Genomic DNA, 18,838 nt, shown 5'->3' with positions numbered 1-18,838 from the left:
TAAACGCGTATCAAGAGAGCAATGTTAGTCGCTTCACGAGATTGCTCGCCTCTTTGCTAGCACGCAAAGCTAAAGTGACAACAAATTCCGTAAAAAAATGGGGTGTAATCCCTCTCTACTATTTCGTTTCTCGATATCGATGAAACAGTGAGTGCACCGGCCCTGGGTCCAACCTCCTCCTCTACCTCCTCCTCTCGTCGTGTACCTGACCATGCAAGCGCGGGTCTCGGCGAGACCATGATCGCACGCAACGTGCATAAATTACGTTCAACGAGGCTCGCATACACGAGCAGCGGGTTAACGGCGTATCCCGCGCACAGGACGGCGTTCCGGCGCAATGGTGAAAGTTGCCCGAGGTCAACTTAAATACATACATACGGGCGCAAAACGCACTGCCTCTCCTATGTACGGGACACGCACGTGTCCCGCGTGCACGCGTGTCCCTTTCCTTTCGCCGCGTTCGCGTTTACGCTCCTGGCGGCCGTTGCTCACATCGGATCATTTGCATGATGAAAGATAGCCGTCGTAGCATCCCCGTGACGTCGCGTGACGACGTGAAAAGCGCGAAAAGCGCAGCGAGCGACGCGAGCATCGTTATAACGTAATATAATGATTGAGAGAAAAATTAGTCAAAAAATAGAATACATTATTAAAATAATAATAATCGAAGAAAAACTAAAATATGATATATAATTTAAAAAAAAGTATGATATAGAATGAAAATGGGGAATTATGTCAACGTGGTGAGACGCAGTGATAAATTAGTCGAAATTTAATAATGGAGTTGCCCTTAAAATCGCCCTTCAGAGCCGCCAGATGAATAGAGGTTTTTTCTGGTTCTGCTTGCCGTCTCTGTTCGATCGCCGGCTATCTCTGCCTTTCTTCCCATTGACATCCATAACTGGACTTTTAAAAGAGCAAACTGCACCGGGTTGTATTATACTGCGCTAATTGCGCGAGCGACCGCGAGCTTTGTAACGTACTTACTCGTCAGTTTTAACTTCGTCCCGCCTGTTCGCCCTTTTTCAAACTTTATTCGCCGCGGCTTTACCCTTTTTCATTTCGCTTCTCATTTTATATCGTATCAGATAAATTCGAAGTCTTTTATCACAAGCATCGTCCGTGTATGGCTCATCTTTCGCGAAAATGCTGTCGCTTCGTTTGAGATTGACATTTTTTCTCTTTCAGACGCTGTGATTGCAGTCGCACTCGCTTTTTAGGGGATCGTCAAGATTTCGGAGAACACGTAAGTGCATTTCTCCTCTTTCTTCGCTGTGGTTTGTTGTTTTTCTTCGTTCACCGTTTTTTTCAGACATTTTTTTCTTTTCATTTTTCGTTGCGCGCACACACACATCGGAATAAGTGTAACCGCGGAGCAACGACACCGTGCACGGTTCTGTTCGGTCAACTTTCCCCGCTATGTAAATTACGCAATCTAAGGGAAGAAGGAAATGCGCGGCTACCGCGTAGCCTGTCACGTATGTAGATATTTGAAACGTGGGTGCACGACCGCCGGTAACCTGTCGTGATAATTCGACGTCACTTTCAAGTGATCCCAAGCATGAAAGTTTGTATGCGGAGCCAGATTAGATTATAGCTACAGCAATTTTCGCAGCGTTCCGTGAACGAGTAATGCAGCTGGCTCGATTGTTAGTCTTTTACGTCGCGACGATGGCAGCAAAGTCGTAAAATTGAGTGCTGGTAATTGCTCACCCACAGAAAAGATTTCTGGACTTAATGCTATTACTCTTTAATCTATCATAAAATAAGATCGCTATAGCGACAATCATATTTATTATTGAACAGAAGCATATTTTAATCTTGAATAGAAAATTCGAAAATCTAGATCCAAATAATCTTGGTGCTATCTCATTCATTTTCTCAGAAGGATTTAGATAAAAATTTGTAGCAAGTTCAAAATATTCTTGATTTAAGAATATTGTGAGATCTAAAAGACATCTTATTCTATTCTTCTAAGAGAATTTGTAGAATCTGCACAGAACGGCCAATATTTATGTGTTGCAATCGAAAATCGGGAAAGTGTTTCTGTTATTTACAATGAATAAGTGCAATTCTGTACAAGAAATATTAAAAGATATGGAAATGTCTTATCTCGAATCTTATTTCTCAAGTAAGTATATTGTATATACTTACTTACATTTCCATATCTTTTAATATTTCTTGCATTGTAAATAATAGAAACACTTTCCCGATTTTCGATTGCAACACATAAATATTGGCCGTTTTATTCGAATAAAGGACACAGAAGCGCCGAGTCGACGAGCGACTGTGAGAAAATGATGCGTCGACATCGACAAAGCTTACTATAAAGTGGCGCTAATATCAAATTATTCTACATACAAGAATATATAAGCATAAATTTGTATATGTTACTCTTGTCTCAAGACAGTAAGACAATCTTATTTAATTCGAGAGAGAAGAATCGAAATTACTGATTAAAATAAAAAATTGTTTTATTTTCATATTTTTTATACTTGTAATACGATTAAAGTAGTCAAGAATATTTTTCGTCTTGTTATCAGAAATCCTTTCTGAGGGTGCGGGGATGATACGCTACCGCAGTTATCATCTTTGAGTTAATCTCTAACTCGAACCAATCACTCGATAACGTGTTCCCCAAGTTCGCTTCGTCTGGAATATAAATATCGTTAACTTGTCGACTGCTTCTCAACACAAGTATTACATTTTTATTCGCCATCAAATGTTGTCAAGTGTGTAATTCGCTCGATGCCGATATTTGAACAACTTATATATTGATCTGACGTGTGTCGTATTTTTTGCAGGAACGTTTTAACGATCGAATCTGAACAATCAGCGCGACGTAACGTAAATCGAAAAATTCGAAAGGATGAAAAATCCAAAACTGTGAGATAGAATACTGTGATATTGGGGCGAGAACTGTGGCCGCTCGTTATCGCGGCTGCTGGCGGAGCTGATTTCTTTTGTCGTTATCAACGAGTCAGCTGGCCGCAGCGGCAGGGCTCATTGTCAATTCTCGTACTTGTTATCCGACAGGAAGGAAAGTGTGGTCGAGATTAAATTCCACTCCCTTTGCAAGGTTTAGGTTAGTACGCCACGAATCAGTCACTACGCTGTCGATTGCATAGCCAGTGAAATTTAGAATCCTAAATATTATCAAAATCGTTAATTGAAAAGTCATTAAAACGAAACTTGCGTCAAAGATATTACACAATTTTTCCAGACACATAAATTTTGTACGCGTGATCCAACTTATTTCATCAGATATTTTTAATTCTAAATCGATATAAATCTTTTTAGCGCAATAATTCTTGGGAAGATGTCGCGCGTAAGAGTATCTTTGCCGAGACGTCTCAATTATTCCGCTGTGTACGAAAGCGCCGTCGTATCGGCTCTCGCCGGGAGCGTCTTTCTTTTGGGAGGAAAGTTCCGAAGGCTTCCCCCGTTCCCCTTTCGCGCGAGCGTGCATTCGAGAGAGAACATGAGAGAAAAAGCGTCATGAACCGTCCGCGACACTCGACGGAACGAACGACGGCGACGCTCGTTCGGATCCCTTTTTAACTGCGCGGCTGCTTTTTTCCCCGCCGGATTCGTTCGGCTTTTAATAACTCCCACGCGCGAGGGTGGTCGCATCCCGTGGACGCCACGGTCGACTACTCTGCCACGATATAACAACCGCCGCACTAGTCAATGACCCTGGTGGCTTTAATGCCGAACGAGATCCGCGGCCGGTCGCTCGCGAGCTCGAGCGGTCCCGCGCGGAAATGATTCTTCTGCATCTCCCACGAAATATGCGTATCTGCGTTCGGGAGCGATCCCAGAGCGAGAGAGATCAGAGGTGATCATCTCCCACGTGAAGATTGATAAACCTTGATACTGGCGGTCGCGATATCGTTGTGCCCATCGATCTTTGATCAAACGGACAGGTTTGACATTAATCAAATCTTTTCGGAGGAATGACGCTGATTTCTCGTCAGAGAACACGCGGGACCAGTTTTTCCGTAAACTATTGTATTATATATCGCGTGCACGTTGAAGATGGAAGGGAATCTTCGCATATAATAATCATTACGTCCGGAAATCTGGTTGCAATATGGAAGGTTCACGGAAGTCGGAGAGATCGAGGAAGAGTGGCATCGGTCGCTCGGAAAATCCGAGGGGATGGAACGCGTCCGCGGAAACTCGCGGGTGCTCTTCGGAAGGTCCTCGACATCGTAATATCGTATCGCAGTACGCTGAGAAGCCCATTCCGCGCGAGGGAACTCAGGCGAACATCCCCATGGAGATTTCCGCTTTCCTCGATCGGGCCGTCCTCGCAGTCCTTTTACGCGGTGCGTCTCCCACTCGTAAATTCCCTCGCGTCCGCTCACGGCTGTCTCCTTCGCCCTCTCCTTCTCTTTTGCTCCTCTCGCATCTTTGGGCTCGTCTTCTCTCTCGCAATCGCATTTTCTCTATCTGCCTAGTCCACCCACACGCGCCGGAACGTCGCGCGCCCGTCGAAGCGTTCGTTCGCCGCTCGAAACACATACACACGTACATACATACACGCGCGGTTGCATTTCGATGTATTTTTACGCCCGAGTCATCGCTCCCACGGTGTATTTTTATCCGACGCGAGTGATATGTAACGGGCCTCTCTCCCCCCGATCAGACGGACGGGGATGGAGGGCACCGCCATCGGCGATGGCGCGAGGAAAAAAAGATCGGTCCATTCGAGAGTCGTTACTTTGTCGAGGTGCGGTCCCGGCGCGGCATGAAGCATTCGCGAAAGGAAACGTGCACATTCGCGCACCCTCTTCTCCCAGAGAGCCTCCCCCGATTCCCCGATGTGAGAACGCTGGAAGGAAGTGGCATGTATATGCGCGAGATGTGCATCACGATCGCTCGTGAAATAAATAATGTGATAATATTGAAGGAGAACGCCGGATGTTGAATAATTATTACAACGGATCTTTATTTCGTCTTTTTCCCGATCCGCTCGAAAAGCGAAAATAAATCAAATAATCATTTCGAGGATACTGAACGTCCAACGAAAAGACACGTAATGCGTGTTGCAAAATTCTGATTACGTCCGATTTAATTATAGCGATTGCTTTTAATTGTAATTATATATATTTCAATTATACAACAACTCGTTCGATGGAATGATTTGCTCTCGATCGTTTCGTCATTCGGATCCCGATTCACGAGAAGCAAGTAAAGTTTGTTACTTCGCGACACGCTCCGCTAAGTCAACGCTCAATTATATATAGTTATTACAGATAAAGGGGATTATGAGTATACGATGGGTTACATAAGTACGCGGAGAGGAAGAGAGAGAGAGAGAGAGAAAGGCCGCTATCTCCTCGTTCACCTTTGTAGAAAATCCTTCTCGTACGATGCACTTCCTTCGAGGATACGTAACGATCCTTAACATTCGCATACGTCCATGACGACGGGTTTGCGTTACGTAGCGCGGGAAACGCTTTACGCGCGCGATTCGCGAGCTGTCGAACTTTCCTTTCGTACTTGGAGCTCCGAACTCTGTAACGTACCCAGGAGTTGCTGATTACATAAACTGCGCGAGTGAACATTTCTCCTGTACTTCCTTCCACGCTATTACATTTTTCAGGATCGAGAAAGAATCGGAACATCTATCTATCAACTGTGAGAATCGCGAGTTCGATAAATTGTAATAATTATTTAATATTTGGCGCCTTTGTTCGGTACATGTTGATTGACTGCCGCAATTAATCGAATGGTTGAGCGAGTTCGAACGGTGCAGCCTCGTTTTGTCAAGAATCTCGGCGTTTATCAGCGGGATTATCTTCTCCGGGAGAAAGTGTCTCGGTGTCGATGGCCTGCACGACGTTACGTAATACTGTGAAATTGTTGCGATCACAATTAGCGGTTGGCATTTAATGCACGCGGAGATAACGCGTTGTATCGCCGGGTCGTCGCGGCGACAACCTGATGGCGCAGTTATGTAAATGTAACTGCGATCGGCAAGTGTGAAAGAGATGTGCGCGATTACTACGAGAAATTGAGGGCTTTACGACCGTCTTAATCAGTAATAAAGACAGAATTTTATGGCTGTTTTAATAGGGCCGACTATGGCTCTCCTTTCACGTTCGAGCATATCGGAGAAATTGCATTTAAGAAATTGCGGAAGCGAATTATTAGGAGTGTGATTTAGTTTTGAGGGTTTTGCAACAGATGGCTGTAGTGTCAGTTTGTTCCAATAGCTCTTTCCGATAACTGTTGTTTCTTACAGTCTTGACATTATCCATGACATTTAGTAGCATTATAGCAATAGATGCAATAACAGTCGTGTTTGTATCATCGTAAAAATGCAACTTCCGAAACAGCATTTTCGACATGCGTTGCTTTTGTTTTTTAATCAAAAGAAAACTGCGGCTGACGGTTATAGAATTCTTGTGGAAACTTATGGTGATTCTGCCCCATCAATTAAGACGTGTGAATACTGGTTTAGACGCTTTAAAAGTGGTCATACTGATGTGAAGGACAAAGACCGCTCGGGACAACCAAGAAAGCTTGAACATGCAGATTTGCAAGCATTATTGCACGAAAATCCAACACAATCCACTTCAGAACTTGCCAGAGCATTAAATGTTGATCGTACAACAGTTACCAAACACTTACATGAAATGGGAAAAATTCAGAAAGAAGGGAAATGGGTTCGACATGAATTATCGGAAAGTGCCGTTGCGAACCGGTTGAACATTTGCATTTCGTTGATCGCCAGGCAAAAAAAGAAGAGTCTTTTGTCTCGGATTGTTACTGGGGATGAACAGTGGATCTATTTTGATAATCCGAAACGCAGAAAATCATGGGTGGATCCAGGCGAACCATCAACATCCACTCCGAGACGCAATATTCACGGTTGAAAAGTAATGCTCTATATTTGGTGGGATAGTGTACTATGAGCTGTTAAATCCGCATGAGACTGTCACGGCTGATCGTTATCGACACCAATTGTACAAGTTGAAGCAAGCATTGGACGAAAAACGACCAGCAATTGCGAGTAAACGACGGAAAGTGATTCTTCTTCGTGACAACGCTCGACCTGACGTTGCGTTATCAGTGAAAGAAACACTATTAGAGCTTGAATGGGAAGTCCTACCGCACTCTGCGTGTTCTCCGGACATTGCTCCATGCGATTATTATTTGTTCCGGTGGATGCAACACGCTTTAGAGGATACACACTTTGATAATTTGGAAGAAGTGCGAAAATTCGTCGACGAATGGATCAACTGAAAAGAAGAGTGATTTTATCGTGGTGGAATCGATATCTTGCCAGAAAGATGGGAAAAAGTTATAGAAAAGGAAGGAAAATATTTTGATTAAGGTATTCATTCGTTATCATATTTAAATACATGCGTTTTTGAGCAAAAAAACCCTCAAAACTAAATCACACCCCTAATACTTTTCGATGTTTTCATGTGTGAAATAAGTGATAGCATACATTAATAATTTGATCATGAGATTACATGAGTAGCGATGGGAGATACTATTGAAATCAACGCGGAATCACCAGAGATCATCCTGCAAGGATTCTCCCACGTAGGTGTGATCTATGCTTCTTCCGCGTTCGTTGAATATTAGATTAGTGACTATCATCACTGTGTATCATCGCGAGATGCCTACGACACCTCTCAAAAGTGGCGAGGGGACGTACTCGCGACACATTAAAAGGCACTGAGGCGGCATTTCAGACGCGCATCACGGCCGGATGCATTTAACGAAGTTAACGGCGCAGCCCGGATGCGAAAATTCGGAAGCGTCCATGCGAGCTTGATTAAAATTCGATACACGCTGACGCATTAAATTCGGCGGTTTGCGCGAACGAATGAACGAACGAACGAACGAACGAACGAACGCGGCGTTCCGCCCAAGATCCGTCGCGAGCGTTTTTTTTCCGCACGCACGCAGCCGCCGGTCGTCGCCGCGGCTAAATTAGTTTCGCGGGGCCATCGCGGGGGTGAGGGGAGAAAACGAGGGATGCAGGGAGAGGACGGGAGACAGCGGGGAAAAAAAATAGCGAAAACGGCGAGGCGGTGAGGGAGAAAGCGCGTAAAAGAATCGCGCGCGTCCCACGCCAGCGAAGCCCGGCACCTGCGATTCATTCCTCGGAAGACATTGACCACTAAGCGAGCGTGAAGCGCGAAAACGATCCGCGCGATTGCGCCGGATCGAACAAACGGCGCCTCGTATGCTCAATGAGAGCTCGATTTCCATTTTAATCCCGAGCACGGTGCTGCCGGCAACTGCTCTATCTTTCTCTGTCTCTTTTCTTCCGCCGTCTCCGCGTACTTTACGTGCCGATCTGCGGATTTCTCGGCGACACCGGTACACTTTGAGCGCTATTTTAAGTGCATCCGAGTGCTCGCGAGCATCTCGGCGATTTTTGAACTCTCTCTCTCTGTCTCGCTTTTTTCGGATCAGGTTTCTCCCACGCAAGCTCTGAAACATGGGTCACAGATGATTCGATAACGGAGCCATTATTGTCGCATGTTGATTTGAGAACAATCTCCGACGTCTCTTGATGAGCTCTCTCGTTTCTTCCTCATGATGAACACAATTGTTTCCGAGCACACGCAGCTTCGCGCGATTTCCTCCGAATGCGGCGTACGTCAGTCTTGCATTCTCAAGAGTGACGGATGCTGACGAACATAGTCCATCGCTGCAGAGCGGTCTGTCGGTATCGTGAGGTATGCTTCGGTACTTTCTGCAATCGACCAATACACCGATCGATCCGCGGTGCCCCACTCTGACATTTTCCAATCCGCAATCGACGAGATAGATCCGCGGCCCCCGTTGCAGCGAATGCAGGACGAGCGAGAAAAAGAGAGAGAGAGAGAGAATGAATGAGCGGAGGAGGAGGAGGAGGAGAAAGAGGAGAGAGGGCACCGGGTGCATCGTCCTCGGGGAGAAAGTCTGTTGCGGCGGCGTAATACATGATCTAGCCCAACCTAACCGAGACGGATGATAGCGATGGCGTTGCACCTAGGCCCGGGATAAAAGATCGGTCCAGGATTGGATCTCGGCTTCTCTCACCCACTGTCGTGGTGCCGGCCACGAGGAGAGACGCAGTTGCGCAACGCTGGACCACGCGCGGAGCGGCGCAATGCGGAGCGTTCGCTCGCTCTTCCGCGAACGTCACGAGAAGCGAAATGGGAGTCGTCCGCGGAACGTGCCGGCTTCTCGGCGCCGATTTTTCCGTTCGCGATCGAGCGATAATGTATTCCACGATCGACCGGCATCGCGCCGCGGGCGCGATACCACCGATCATGGGAAAAGAACGAGCGCTTCCGTATCGCCTGTTGCGTAAACTGGTCGATTTTAATTTCGATTATAGAGTCTCTTTGTTCTTTGTTTTGCAGTAAGATATTTATTGAGAGTATTATTGATAGTTATTGAGAGAGGAAATCCTTGGGTTTTAAGTTTAATCGATTATTATCGCGAACGTGATGGATTTCTGGCAAATAAAGTTTCTGCAGTTTAAAATGGGACAACTATATTTTTTGTTTAAATGAAAAATTTCGTTAAATCTCTATGAGCGATATCACATTTATTACTTCAAGCTTGGCAGAATTATTTAGAACGTGAAATATATGATATCAAAAAAGTTAATAAATTCTCTTCGAACATTGTTCAATATATTTAATAAGCTACTCTAGCTACATTTAGTTTACATGCAGCTACAATTGAAAAACTGCGACAAACCGACAACGCTTGACGGCGGATCGTGCACACATGCGAGCGTGCGAAGCCGGTTTATCACGCGTTATTTCGCGTGCGCCAACAAAAGAGAGGCAGTCCGAAGAAGTAGAGACGCGGGGGGCGTATCGCTCGCGCTATCGCACCTGTAACCCAGTTAATTTTAATAGCTCGTAAAATGCCCCGTACGGGCATTGTCCCGTCCGAGATGCAGTGCGCCGATAAACGCAGCCGCGCTTTTCATAACGCGCTGGCTCGCACGCGCGCGCGGAATCGCCACGACTCTGCTGCGGCCAAGCCTGTCAAGTGCACGCGCAATATCCTCAAACGCGAGCGCTCAAACCGCCGCCGCCGATTGAAATCGCCGATAAATCCCAGGCCGACAATCTCGGCGCGTGTTTGTACGCCGCGAGCGCGTGCGAGTAATGTCACGGACGATAAGACCACGCCCGTCCGTGCCAAAGATCGCTAAAGATCGCGCCGTGGTTTAGGCTGACGAGAGAAGAGACGAGGGAAGATTGTTATAAAGGGCTCGCTCGGTGAAGGCCCGATCGCAGATCTCTCACGTATCACGTGTGCTTTCCTCTTCTTCAATTTTATGGTAAAGATTTTTCCCTTCTCGATCTTCGTGAGAAACTGCCCTTCATGGTTCTGTTTGGCAAAAATACGATGTAAGTATATCTTGAGAAAAAAGATTTAATAATGATTTTTTAAGGAATTCTCAATTTGAGAATTGTTGTCCTTTCCCGCGAGAGCCGCCGCAAGATCAATTGGGTATCCTCAAAAGTATGCAATTTGCAGGCGCTTGCGTAACTCGCGCATCTTTCCGCGACGAGAACTTTCTCCTCGGGCCGACCGCAAACACGCACGTGCGTGCGAGTGAGCGGATCGCCGCGAATACCGGCAGGATTGCGCGATGCTTTTGTCGAGATCCGCGCGAGGTGAAGGGCAAATCGTTTCTGTGGGAAAATGCAGAATGAGCCTCGCCGTTAGAATGCGCGTCAAGGAACGAACGCGAACGCGTTACCGTAACTTTCCTCCGCACTGTCCGCGATCGGGATGTCATTCTGGGATCGTTTCTCGATTCGATTCCTCGATGCTTCTCGATCTGGAACGTCCACAAACTACTCTCCGTCTCAGGACCATGAATCTCGTATATTAGATATCGATCCTTTCTTTAAAGTCTCTTTTAATAAACCCGTCGGTCGCGGCTTTTAATATGAACGGATAGTCGCAATTTCTGGCCGTGAGAAAATCGAGAAGAGACCGGCTACGAATAAAACTCTAATCTGTCGGAGCTTACGACCACAATTTGCTAAACCCAGTAGTGAAAAAAAATAACCGCATACGTAAATTATCGGAATTACATTATTGGAACAATCCGGCATCTTTAAAGAGATCTTGACGATCGATTTTCTTTTTATCGAGCTCACGCGAGAAGCTTTCAAATAGCAACCGCGAGAAGGACAGTGAATTCTTAACGCGAGTGGATTTAATTGGATTGGAGTTAACACTTATTCTCGATTTCACCGACACGAGAAGCTACCGCATCGCGGAAACGTTGGGTCACCGCGATGACACGAAGATGCGAAAAGTCCAAGCTCATCTTGTCCACGTAAGTCACCGGCGCGAACGCGCGAAATATATTGCTCGCGAGATATCGCGAAGCGGCGAGAGGTGTATATAGTCAATCGGTGACGATAAAAGCGTTCGCATAAGGGAAGCCAGGAGAATCCCCTTGATGAACGACGATCGAGACGACGCGGAAGAGAAAAATCCTCGCCGACGTGCGCTCTTGCCGCGCGCGCGAGCGAGTGATTTATCGCGCGCTTTCGGATTTCGCGAGGACGCGCTGCCGGAACGATGGATCGAAATTACCGTTTAGAAAGTAAGAGTAGTTCGTGGACGTCGACTCTTATTGGTCGTGAACGCGCGTCGAAGGATGTTTTCACTTTTATTGAAGGCTACCAAGTGTTCCTGACATGGAGGCGTTACCGGGGTTCATTGACCCCCCCTTCCCGTTTCTTCTTTAGTGTATTAAAATGCCATTAAGATTCATTGTCCAAACATTATTATAAAATATCGCTAAAAGTGTTATTAACAATATCTAACGAACCGAATTAAAAACAAATTTATGAATCTTTATTGAAGGAGATTAAACTCTTAATTTATTTATTTATAAATTTATTCTTAAGTCGAAATTAAGCGTAATTAATCATTTTACAAATTACAAATCAATTAATTTTTTCCCGAAACTTATAACAATTATTTTATCAATATCTAACCAGTATAATACATTTGGGACGTTGATGCGGGATTCAGAGATTCATTCCTTTCACTCATTCCACCGCGCGAGGGATCGCGACCGGAGAAACAGGACGCCTCCTTGGCAAGGACTCATCCAACAAGATTACCTAACAACCGGTTATTCGGCATCTCGCGGCGTCCCGCTGCTAGAACCGGCGGCCAACCGCGCTGACGCGCGCGTCAAACGCGAGTGAGAGCGATCGCGCGCTCGCGGCTCGCGCGAGGAGGTGAAAGTCCGGCGGAACCGTCGAAGATACCACCACCGCAACCATCACCACCACCACCATCATGATGGAACGGGGTCCGTTCAGCGCGTCGGGCCCGGGTCATTCTGGGCCCGTCTGGCCCCGCGACGGCGCATCGGCGCGCAGCCTAGATGAGCAGCCCGACAGGCCCCGCTAACTCGCGTGTACTCGCGATACCGCTAGTTCTAGCGGCTATTCCGAGCCGGAGGAACGGTGCACGGTGCGTGCGTCTAGACCGCCGTGCTGCGCCGCGCTTCCGGGGTTTCCCTTTCCGTCTCGTGACTCACGAAGGAAAGCACGAGACGCGCGCGTCAGAGGAAGCAGCCGCATCTAATTCGACCGCTTCCTCCGGGAAGGCCAGCAAGCGGAAGGACGCTGCACTCGGTTGCCTTCGGCGGTCTTGCCTCTCTCTCTGTTTTTGTTAGCATAGTTGAATACACAATTCTCGATGATTTAATATTCTCGTTATGTTATCTTATAAACGCGGATTTGTGTTTGTTGTTAATGTTATCTGTTAATTTGAGTTTTCGATTATAATTTTCTAAACGCGATGGCGAATTCTTGAGTAAACACGCGCTTGAAAGCGGGATTCTTCAAAGTTTAGCCTGGAAACATAATTAGATCGCGAAGCCCTATTTCGCGTTTAATATCAAGTGGATTTCGTTTGAATATTAATTGAAGAGAGACTTATATATCAACAGGAAAGCAATTACCGCGTTTCTTTGGCTCTTTCGTGGGGACGCCGACGCGCCATGGCGAAAACTCGCGGCGTCGGGCATCCCACTCCCCCCCGTTCGCTCCTTCCTCCCCCTTCGCGCTCTTTTCCTCTATCGAAGTCGGGCCTTTTCTTCTTTTTAAGCTTTCAAGACCTCCCGCGTGTAAAAACACTCTCGTCCGGCGTTCTATCCCGCGGCGTTTACTCGTCGTGCCACGGCCTTTCTCTCCCTTCCTCGTGTCTCAGCCCTCCCGCCGAATTGCCCGCAGGAATGCACGACAAAACCGTCATTCCTATCCGTCTTCATGGGCCTTTGCGCGGGCTCTAATGCATCCCTCAAGATCTCGGCACATTCTCTGGCGAATAGTTCGCCGGCCGGATTAGAAATAAAGACGAGATTAACGATTTTACGACATGAGGCGTGACCTGACGCGAAACGAGAATTATCGACAGGAAATTGGGTTCTCCATGAATACCGCAATTGAACGGTTAACGTAAATAATGAGATCAGCTGCGCGAACGCCTGCGATCTCCAACGTGCGATGGAATCGCGAAGATGCATTACTATATTGTGATCATGCAAATATTTATTTAATAATCGTGTGTTCGTCAGACATGGTACATTATCCTATCATTGGGCAGAGTTGCTCGATTGTATATTTCGAGTTGACGATTAATTGATGATCCCCGCGCCTGTCGCTCTAATTCAATTCCAATTCCACTTAACGATCAGCAGCGGCACGTATCACGGATCTGCACGAACGTCGTAATTGCAACCGGCGTGATACTCACCCCGAATGCGTTCGACGCAAAACGACTTTCTCACGATTGGGAGTTGTCGATAGAGCGCCGCAAATCGCCTATTACGACCGCGCTGCCGCGATAAGGGTGGACGATAAAGCTCACGTGTACCCTCCCCCTTTCTCTGGCTCTCCGTATCGCGAATCAACGTTAATCGAGAGGCATGTACGTTCGTGCGTCCCGTGACGAACCCGAATGCTCCTCTTTACGGGAATCGAATAGCGTTATCCGGTAAGAAGCTTTAACCGCGCGAGGAAACGCAATCGGATGAATCTCGAGTCGGGCCACCCCCCAGAGCAGCTGGCTTCAAGTGTCCCTCTGGGAAGCGCTGATTCCGATCGCAATGCACAATAGCGCGATGATTTTCAGTCAGAGGTAGATTTGGGAAATTTTGCGCGTGGCACTTTTTACCACGAATTAAAAGATTTAGTCAGCAGCCAGTGAGCGCAAAATCTCTTTATTCTTACGTACAAATTATTGCACGGTTTTCTTTAAAGACGAATATAACGTTGTCATTTATTTGTTGTTACAAAGTCAAGTGCATCCTCTCATACACGAATAAGTAATCACTTACTCGGGTTCTGACATCGATTATCGATGTCTTTTATCGATCTTTTACCCGATTTATTTGTTCACAAGTTGTTTACAGGGATAAGTGCAATTTTATTTTATTTTATGGTGGATTTAAAACGAATTCTCTTGCGAAATTCATAGCACTTCCGAGTGTGTTAAAACTCCTAGTGTGCAAGCTCTCCTGCGGGACTCAGCCTGGACTCAGTATTAGCGTAGCTATTGTCACCGCGCCGCTCTTACGGGAGTCTCATTGTTTCGAGCTCGTCGTGATGCCGCAATCTTTGTCTACACTTCATCTGACGGCGACTTATTCTGCAAGCAAAGAACCCTCGAGTATGTCTAAGCGGCGAGAATTTTCTACAGTGTCGGTGTCCCGATTGCGTTTCTTGACGAATCTCGCTTTTTCGGACGCGATAATCGTCGCCAAAGCCATAAGCACCGGACACGTTTCGCTATTTATATTTCCACGCTCTCGCGCGCGCCCACGTCACGTCACGTCCATGAAAGCTCTATCAATAACCGGCCGCCGAATAACGTACGGGCACGAGCTTCATTTTATTCGGTTTTATTTCGGGCGCGCGGGGAGGGCGGAAGCGATGAAATTCAAATCGGGCATAATAATGGAGCAGGATATAATCGGGTTTTCGAGCCCGACGCGAACCGCGCGCGGTGGAAGTCCGACGCGAATAAAAGGCCCCGCACGGCGAGCCGTGCCAGGTCGCCGGGGCTTGTCGCTGGTAACATTTATATCCACAAAGTGCGCTCGTTAATTGGCACGCGCGCGGTGGCTACCTTGTCTTGTTGCCTCTCGCCGTACGAGGCCGATAAGATCCGCGAGCGCGCGTATATACGACAACGAGTGCAACACCCCACGTAGAAATTTCAAAACGGTCCAATACTGGGACTGTACCGTTTGCCATCGTGGCAGTACTGGCCGCCAGTATTGTGCCAGTACAGATTCGACACAGGAGTGTAACGCCATGCCGTACTTAATTCTCAGTACTGATCCGACACTGGCAATAATATATGGACTAGTATTGGGTAAATAACTTCACCAGCATTGGGCATAGAAGTGGACCAATTAATGTATTAATGTATAAATATATTTTTTATATATATAATATGTATTTTGTACTATTTGTATTTGTGACTTAAATATTATAAACAAAGACTAATGCAAACAACATTAGTAAAATCATTTTGTAAATGTCGCGTGAATTAACATCGCGTTTAAAAGAAAAAGATGTTAAATCGGTTTTCCGGATGGTTATTTATACGTGATAACGCAAATGTTTCTAGCGAGAACGTCACGCCTGATCTGGCCATCTATCGGTCGCTGGTGAATCAATATATTGTTATAATCCTATTCTAAAAAAGGCGTGTTAACTTCGTGAAGTTCTTTTTTATCGAATATTGAGGCCCCTTTTCCGCGACGAATTTCGTGTGACTTGAACTTCGTGTTGCGAATGTCAGAATATGTCATAGTGGCTGTCAGTGCGGTTATATTGAAAATTGTATTTATTATATTTTTTTTAATTTCTTATTTTATTTATAGCGCGCGTAGCGCGCGCCTGTGTTGCTAGTTATATATTATCGGCAATGTATGTAGTCGAATGCTGGGTCTGCGTCGGTTGCCGAAGCATGGCCTGTCTCGCAACCAGTACTGGTCCATGTCTGTATTTTATAATGGCCCGTCACATGGCCGGGTTTTTAATAAGTACTGGGACAAGACTGTCTGCCAACTCTTTGCAGTACTGGCCGCCAGTATTGTGCCAGTACGGATCCGACACTGGAGTGTAACGCCGCTGCCGTACTCTGGGCTACCAATACTAGGCCAATGTTGGGCCAGTTAAACAACCTCGGCAATTTCTACGTGGGACATTCGATCGTCAACACCCGCGACAAATGGCTAGCCCGGGTAGGACGATCCGTCGCTGCATCGGCGTCACGACATTCCCGCATACGTTACGGACCCCGGTATTTCAGCTCGTCATGAGTCATTTCTCGCCTTCTGGCATCCAGCGCGAAGCTGCGCGTCCCGCGCGCTCCGCGATAGACGGCGGCGATTAAAAATAACGGTCGCGGCTGCTTATAATAGCGAGTCGCGAGAACGAACGGCCGAGCTGTCGGTCGCCGAAGAGGAGAAGCGATCTCGCTCGCGCTCGGCAAAGGTAGACGGATAACGGAGAGAACGACGTCGGATAAGGAAGGAAGGCCCCGCGGCGAACCTCCGGCTTGCGGATCCGTCTCGGTTTTCCGGACGAATTATCGGAGCCCCGGGGCGCCGTGAGAACTCGGAGAGAGAAAGAGAGAGATTGCAAATCGGTCGACGAAGGATCCGACTGCGGAGAGAGAGCGGATGGTTTGGAAGTTTGAACCATTGATCGCGCGAGAAGAAGACTGATCTCTCGTCTCCAGGAAGATCGCGGCGCACGAAACCGGAGGGGTCATCTCGGAATCCGCCTCCGAATCTCCAGCGTGCTGAAGAGAGACGCGCGAGAGATTGCATAACGCGACGTAGGGCAGGGCAGCCGTGATTACGTAGCCGCGCGAATACCGGAATATCGACTCGCGGAGAGGATCCGAGGGACGAGCAGCAGCTTCGCCTGGCCTGGCATCGCCGAGGCGAAGCCGGTAACGTTGCGGCGGGCGCGTTCGCGCTTGCGAGGAGAGCGCGGCGGCGCGCGGTGTCGGTGCCGGCGGCACATCGCCGGCTCTCCTCTTCCTCTCCGCCTCCCTCTCTCCCTGCTCTCCTCTCTTTCTCTCTCTCCCCCTCCCTCCCGCGGTTCCTCTCGAATGCGGGGGTGACGACGAGGTTGAGGGGAAGCAGCGCGATCGAGCGGGTAGGGGACACGAGCGTAGGGATGGTGGCGGCGCGGTGCCGTCACCGTCGCCGTGGTGGGGTTCGGCCGCGGGTAGGGCGATCCACCGGGGGAGCGAGAGGGGAACGCCGGGAACGCGTTCGGTGGCAGCAACGGCGTGCTCGGTGTCATTGCCTCGACGCTCGGGGCGGCCAGTGACTCCATCACTGACCTAGTGCCGAGCGCGACCGAGCGCCGACGGCGTCGTACGAACGCGAGGCCGTCGACCTCGGCCGGCCTCCAGCGCGACTCCGCACACTGACACATCGAGCGGAGCGGCAGCGCTCTCCGCTGTCGTACACATCGCGCGGTGTCGTTCCTCGTCTCTATGTTCCCGCACGTTCTCTCTCTCTCTCTCTGGGTGTCTCTCTTTCTCTCTCTTTTCTTCCGCGCATCCGCCTCTCGCTTTATCTTGCGTTTTTTCTCTCTCTCTCTCGCGTCTTTTTGTCGCTACCTCTGCTCCGTCGTGCTGCTGCCGTTGCATCTCTCGTACGTTGCACCTCTGTGCGTGCCTCCCGGTATCTCGCCTGCGTCTCGGCTATGCAGTATGCGCGTTCTCTTCCTTGAACTGAAGAGAGAAGCGCGGACGAGCTCTCGAGCACCCACAGAATCACGGAGTTCCGCGGGAGTCTCCGCGAGGAAACGTCGATCGTGAAAGAGAGAGAAAGAGAGAGAAAACGAGGGAACCTGGGTCGGGAAGAGGGAAAGGAGCCTCTCACTCTCCGTGCGCGCTTTTCCTGTTCGCTCGCTCGCTTGCTGAAAGCGCTCGCTCGCGCGAGGCGAAAGAGGAACGATCGCTTTCTTCTGCACGCGCGAAAGTGGAAATCGTTACCGTTGCTCCTCGTTGTTGCTCGATCCCCTCGGCGGCCCCTTTCTCTTGCCTTTGACCCGCCTGAGTCTGAGAATACTCGCGAGCTCATTTTTCATCACTCCCCCGCGTGCCTTACATTCGATTCTGGGTTAAATAGCGGGACAGGTACACGGCACTCTCGCGTGCCTCAAATCGGCGCTCGCGTTCAGCGGCGAGCGCGTTAATTGCAGGAAGAATCACCCTCTTCCGCGCGATCCGGGCGCGCGGGCGCGCGCTTGCGTAATCATAGTGGTTTAATCGGCCGGGCCTTTAATTAACGCGTCAATCAGAAAGCCGGCAGTCCGCGGGAACGAGATTCTTCTGCTCTCGCCGGCGCGGTGCTGCCGCTTAAGGCCTGCCGCACGTAACCGACTCTTTTATCTTGGTTCTCGCGATTCTTATTGCCCGCACGAGAGCAACGCAGTCGGGCAAAGTCAGCTTTTATTGGGATTCCGTCGACCGACGCGTTTGACATCAAAGTAGGCCTCGGATATCCAAAATCTTCCGTATTTTTTAAAGACACCCTTTTGCACGACTTTTAGCATCAGTACAAGAGATTCTTTCTGTATTATGTTTACCAGATTTGAAAGAAACAACGAATGACGACAAATGATAAAGACATCAATAATGAATTTCGAGATTCAGATAGGTCAGGCCTTTGAACCTTTCGCAACGGACAACGTAACGATCAGATGGCTGCAAAAAGTCAGCATTGCTGCCGCTGGGAGTGAGAAAAAAAATGTTGGTGAATATACTTCGAGTGAAT

The 18,838-nt window shown here is 48.1% G+C and overlaps 1 long non-coding RNA gene across 1 annotated transcript in view; it reads left to right on the top strand.

Annotated features, from left to right (window-relative positions):
- The window catches only part of LOC105275051, a 184,689-nt gene that overhangs the window by 88,912 nt on the left and 76,939 nt on the right, over positions 1-18,838 (top strand). Inside the window, exon 2 of the long non-coding RNA XR_002192980.2 lies at positions 1,189-1,246. This is a non-coding gene — a long non-coding RNA (uncharacterized LOC105275051). The remainder of the gene's footprint in view (positions 1-1,188; positions 1,247-18,838) is intronic.

Source organism: Ooceraea biroi, chromosome 8, assembly GCF_003672135.1.
Source record: "Ooceraea biroi isolate clonal line C1 chromosome 8, Obir_v5.4, whole genome shotgun sequence".
Taxonomy (NCBI): Eukaryota; Metazoa; Arthropoda; class Insecta; order Hymenoptera; family Formicidae; genus Ooceraea; species Ooceraea biroi.
The sequence above is the reverse complement of the archived record's forward strand: the minus strand, read 5'-3'. Positions and strand labels throughout refer to the sequence as shown.